The sequence below is a fragment of the Halyomorpha halys genome, unplaced genomic scaffold (assembly GCF_000696795.3).
Source record: "Halyomorpha halys isolate HHAL.00 unplaced genomic scaffold, Hhal_1.1 Scaffold222.1, whole genome shotgun sequence".
Taxonomy (NCBI): Eukaryota; Metazoa; Arthropoda; class Insecta; order Hemiptera; family Pentatomidae; genus Halyomorpha; species Halyomorpha halys.
The window spans coordinates 4,551-11,021 of NW_027115668.1; positions in this window are offsets into that span (position 1 = coordinate 4,551).

The following is a 6,471-nucleotide window of genomic DNA, read 5'->3' on the forward strand; positions in this document are numbered from 1 at the left end:
AAAAGTTGAGAGAAAAAGAAGGATCAAAATTGTGTTCATTTATAATAAACTAAACCACTCTCAAACAATCATAAATAAAAAATAATTAATCTAATTAAATAAATAGTTAACATTATAAGTTGGGTGATTTGTAAAACATTGTATGAGATATGCATAGATTAATTTTGGCTTGCACAGTTTCTCTTTAATAAAGTGCCTACATTTTAAAGTATAATATAATTTCATTAATTAATACTTAAAATAAACATCACTCTTTAATTTAAGGCCACAGAACAAACTTATTGAAAAAAATAATCAGTTTAAAAGAATTTAAACTATTTTTTGGTATGCATTATGGTATTAAAGTATTATTGGTATTAAAATTTAAATATTACTATGAAGATTTTACATATAATAATTTACAATTTTTTTGAGTAAATTGTTTGTTTTGTTTTCAGACGTGTTGTTAGAGGCCATGGACATCTAAAATAACAGGTATTTAAAATATTTAGGTATTAACATATATATTTTTTTCATTTTTACAGGACTTATTTTATGTTTTTCCCCTAATTGGTCATTGAATATAATTAGAAGCCTTTGAAAAAAATGGGACTTTATAGAATAAACTATTTATTAATATTTTTTGGGATGGCTATTTTTAATTTTAGATAAAAATAAATAAATTCTTGGAAGCCAATTATAAGCAACATGCTACTTATTATTTATAGGAAGTTTTGAACTCACATTTAAGTGTGCTTTTTCTCATTTCACTTTTACCCATTTATTATAATTTAAATTTTTATTTATTTATTATTTTTTGTAATTGAATTAGTTTTGTTAGATATTAATCTACAGTCCTAAATCCCCAACCTCTTTAACTATTGGTTATCACCAATTTCATGACAGCTAACATATTATTATTATTTTTTAGTTTAAAATGTTAAAGTGTGTTAAACGGAAAAGTTGTGTTAAATAGAGAAATGTTTCCTTAAGATGAAGATTCTATTTACAGGTCTGCTAAATAGAAAATTACCTCATGCAACAGACCAGCTGAGCTCCATACCATTTTGTCTTATGTTGTTTTGATAGGTCAATTGCTCTTGTCCATGTTTGGTTTGACTTGTTTTTGTTTTGGATGATTTTAAATCTCTTATACAGTAATGGATAAAAATTTGGTTGGTTTTGGAAGGAAAGGTTACTAAACAGGTTGCCTAGAAAATCAGCAAGGAGCTCCTCTACATTTAACATATAATATGGACTTTAAATTGGGCTACACACAACGCTGTATGAATAGCATCTAGCATGTTAAAACTTTTTTTCATTTAACACATCATTAATTAATTTTTAAAGACACTCGGATACTAAAATGTTTCCTTTGAGGGATATTAGACAATGGATAAAATCTGCATTCAATCTGTAGAGATAAAAATATTATTCAGCATATAGTTTAACAAAATTAATAAATTTTAGTTTATGATTTTGTGTTCATATTGATTCCGAAAAATATATTTTGAAAAAAGAAAGAACGCTTAAGTAATACTAAAACAGACCAATGGTTGTAAAGACAACTTTTTTTTTTTTTTAAATTGTCAGAAAATGATATGAAGTTTATGTTGTAATGTCTTGGAGTGGTTTACCATCTCTATTTGGTGAATGTTTTTCAGACTGTTGATGTAAGTTGTCCTATCTATGATCTGCATATATGTGATTTTGTCTTGACAATGCTTGTGTTTACAAAACCTTGAAGGATTAGTTATTTATTATTATTTCATAGATTTAAGCTTTTGTTTTGGAATCTTGCAATTATATCATAACAGTAATAAATAAAAACATGAAATAAATACATTTTTAAATTTGTTACACTTGTGTGTTAAAACATGAATTTTAAATCGAAATATTTTCATTTTTAAAATTATATTCTATTTTTAAATGAAAAAGAAAAAAATATGTAGGTACTTGCTGCAATGATGTGGTATATTCTGAAAATTGTTGGCAAATTAAAAGTTTTTCAAATTCAATATTCAAGATAACTGTCATTTTTTTTTCTTTTTAAAAATAAATATATTTGTATATTTGTATTGAATCTTCTCATCTTCTCTTGGAGTGGAGAAAGAAGCTTAAAAGATTATAAATTCTTCTTTATTGCTCCAATATTCAAAATAATGTTTGAATATTAAGGAACAAACAAATATGGGTTGGAATAAGTACTGAAAAACTCTCTAATTATTTATAATAAATATTATATAAAATAATGATTCAGTTGATTAGGTCCCTTTCTCTTACAATAATGAAAGACTCTCACTTCACTCAAGAATACCCTGACCAACATATTCTCTGTTATACAAGAATACTTTATTCTTAGTTGTATAGTACTTAATTGCCTATACTTGTATTTTTTTTAACAACCATGTAAGAGATTTTCAAATCAACCTTTAATATCATTTCATTCAAACATTAATGAAATTGAACTTCCTGATTTTTTTTTATAATGTCTACATGCTCTTATTTATTTTTCGTCACTCTTTATGTATTACATATCAAGGAGAATCTACATCTTGCTACATTAAGCAAAGTGGAGATGCAATTTATTTTTATTTTTTTTTCTAATGGGAATTTTGTCTGACTGAAAATGGCCAAAAATGGAGCTGCCTCACTATTGACACCTCATTAATTTCTTCTTTATTTTAAATTATATCTTGACGAAATAAATACATTTAATTAATAAAATAGAACAATGTCTATATCCATCTATTTAATAGATGTAAATAAACAAGGTCTAACAAATTTGAAAGTTTAATACTTATATTATTTACGAATTTTGCCTATCTTTGAATCTTGCTCCACTGAAGACTATAAAAATCATAGTATTCAGGTTCTGACTTCACCCTCTATCCTCCTTTCTATGTTCCAATCAACCCCTAGGAATTTACCCATCGTATAGGACTGGAATTGCTAAATGTTTTCATGGATCCCTAAAAATTTGATAATTCTTTTTTTGAGACTCCCCTCTAACAAAAATTTTAAAAATAAAAACTAAACTTAAGTGTTTCTTTTATTTTATTTTGACAAAAACAAAGTGTACATAAATCGGTAATAATGGGTTTGATGACACTTATCAAGATTAGTAATGTCTAATTCAAAATTTGTTAGTTTCAGTCATAAATCACTTCTGAGCTCAATATCCCATCTATTTTTCTGCTTTGTTAAATCAGCAGAATTAATTTTTTTTTCAATATTTTTAACTTTAACAGGAAGTGTCAATATAATCCATTATGGGGTATCCACATTTTCAATAACTCCAAAGTGTGGTTTAAAATTCTCACTTAATTTTCAATTCTCCATTGGTCACATCTAATTTTAGTATATTTAAGAAATATTAAAACGAAATACATTGAAATATTTACAGACTGATTGTTGTATAAGCTGGTATTCCTAACTCTATGTATTTAGTTCGCAAACTATTTAAAATTATTTATTTAATTATTGTTTAATTAAATGTTGTGATGGAAGGATTGTTCAGAACAGAGATAATTGTGATCAGTGTCTTCCAATTAGAATAGAAATGTCTCTTTGTTGGATGAAAACCATATCCTATTGCTTCATTTCTTTGTCTGCTTTTATCAAATTTCTTGGGAAATCTTTTCTGGTGCTTCTAATTGTACCTCAACAGAATGTATGATATTTCAACAATTCTTTTGCCACATTAATGTTGAAATATACCCTTAAACCTCTTTTTAGTTAGGGTTGGAAGGCCACTCTTAATTTATTAACAACTCTTTTGCTTAAACCATTCAAAGATATTTTAGAATCAAATTTCTGTGTAGAAACTTCCAGCTCTAAAGGACATTCTTTATCACTGCAACAAAGTTCTCCTACTTTGAAACCTTTTTTCACTTGTTTCATGGGCATGCATTGTTTCAGGGAAGATATCCATTTGAATCTTATCATATCAGTAAATTTCATTTAATGAAAGCAACCTACCCAGTTAAAAAGTTCCAATAATTTCATATTTAACAAATTTATAATAGGATTGACTTCATATAATTTAGCAAAATTAGGACCTCCTTTTTTTGGGGCAGTTTACATAATTATTTAAATGTAAATATCGAAATATATTTTAAAAATATTTTGATAGGTATCACTAGACCCACAACACTTTCATGGTACTTGGGGTCTCTGAACCAATAAATTCTAAAACTTAGCAATGAATGGTAGCACATCAGAGTTAAAACAAAAAAAAAATTCAACTCACTTATGCTTAATTCTAAGCTTTTTTATGGTACCTTAAGTTTGGATTCCTTTACAATTTATTGTATTAGTTCATCGGAACATATTAAAACAAAATTTTAACGATTGAAAGATAATATAATTTTTTGGCCTTTCACTGGTTCAATAATTTTGAAATTTTTATAACAGGAGGGAGACATTAACTTTTTTACCTCAGGACATTTTCACTAATATCACTATGTGGTATACAATATTTAATAATACAAAACATAATAATGCAATGGGTACCAGTGATTGCAGTACAGAAATGTCGGTCAGCAGTAGGAGGGCCGTTTGTAGCTAAGCAAGTTAAAGCACTAAGTTTAACTGGCTCATTATTGCAGTAATGCCTTAATTAGTGATTAATTTATGAATTTAACCATCCAATGACATGAACTCATCAGCATTAGAATCTCAGTAAGTCAATATAATGGGTACCAAACTGCAGAATGCCATGAATTTTCCTTTACAATGTTCCCTCTTATTGTCTCACTAGGTATTTAATGTTTTGTATAAGAAATTAAATAGTTCATCTGCATTTAATTTGTTTCTTCCTTATATATCATGTTATTGTGGCTATTGCACAGTGAGATAAAACACATTTCTCTGAACATGACTTTTTCATCTAGATATTTTCCTATATTAATTTTAATGGTGGTCATATTCTGTTAACTTTTTCATGATTAAACGAATGGTATCATTTGTTTAGCGATAGGAAACATGAATGAAGCTATATTTTTATTTAACTTTTTTATCTTAATTATAATATAACCTATTTTTAAATCTAAACATGCCTAATTGAAAAACCATCACAAATAATCCTAAAATGAAAACCTCCCAGAACTGAGATATGCCTAAATTAAAAAAAAAGTATTCAATTAATCAAGATGATACATAAATGCTTAAGATTATTTTAATCAAATTCTATGATATCAGTTTCTTAAAACAAATTTGTTTCTTTAAATATATAAATATCGGATATTATGATAATATTTTCTCATAGATTCCTCTACTTTGTAACAAGTAACTTTTGGAAAGTGCCTATGGTTAAAAAATAAAAAAAACATGTCACCTATTTATAGGTATTTCAATAATCACTGGTATTTCTTATTATTATAAGTGAAAACAAAATACATTATGTTTTTAACAGACATTTGGATATTTTTATTAACTATTAGTAAAAGATATTATAAAAAATAATAAAAAAAAAATTAATTCATTACTAATTAATTTTATTCAGTTCATATATTAATAAATAAGTAATAATTTGTCACAAAACACCTACAATAAAATATTAAAGTACAGCCAGAGTAGTATTTCTGTCTTGTTCCTCCCAAAAAATTGTTCAACAACTTAGCCCAGCCTGCCACCAATGGAAAATGATTATTTTAAAATAAGTAATAATTCAAATGAAAAGGAAATGAGAAGTAAACTGTAATTCTTTATTAATATAAATATATTCAATTCTGTCTGCTAATAATTAATTTAAAATAGAGATAATTCAGTATAATTTCCTAATCTCTATATCTTCTGCACCTTCTTTCAGAAGTCTTCCAGAAATTGAGGAAGATTCATATTTCTCAAATACAGGGCTACCAGAAACTTTTAGTAACATTACAGTTTCAGGGAACAAAAGCTCTTTAAGAGATATTTTTGAGAACATCGTGGTCTGAGGCATGAAATTGTAGATCAGAACTGATTTAGAGATTATGAGGGATGCCTTTATGTTTGACATTCGATTTATTATGAAAAAGTTAACAGAGTATGACTACCATTAAAATTAATATAGGAGCATATCTAAATGAAAAAGTCTTGTCCAGAAAACTGTGAGTTTTGTGACCCCGCTTGTGTTAAGTCAGAAGTAGGAGTGGGCCACGCAAGGTTCAATTTTTGGTTTACTCATCTCCAGACTTCTAAGAGTCGGGAATGACTGAATTAAAATATACCAAGTGATCTTCACTGCTTCTATACCCTATTATACTACTGGTATTTTAGTGTATACTTCAGAGATAAAAGTAATTTTTAATTTTTTGTTTTAAAAATTTGACTCTCATTATTTTTAGTTTTTAAATTCCTCATTATTTTAGCTATTAGCTAATTAATCGATCCAAGCAATAAAAACCGTTTTCTACTCTATCTTTATGTATATCAAACATTATAATCAGAGATCAGTCATAAAGTTTTCTACTGTTGGTACTTCAATGAAAGTAGCTATATTTTAATATA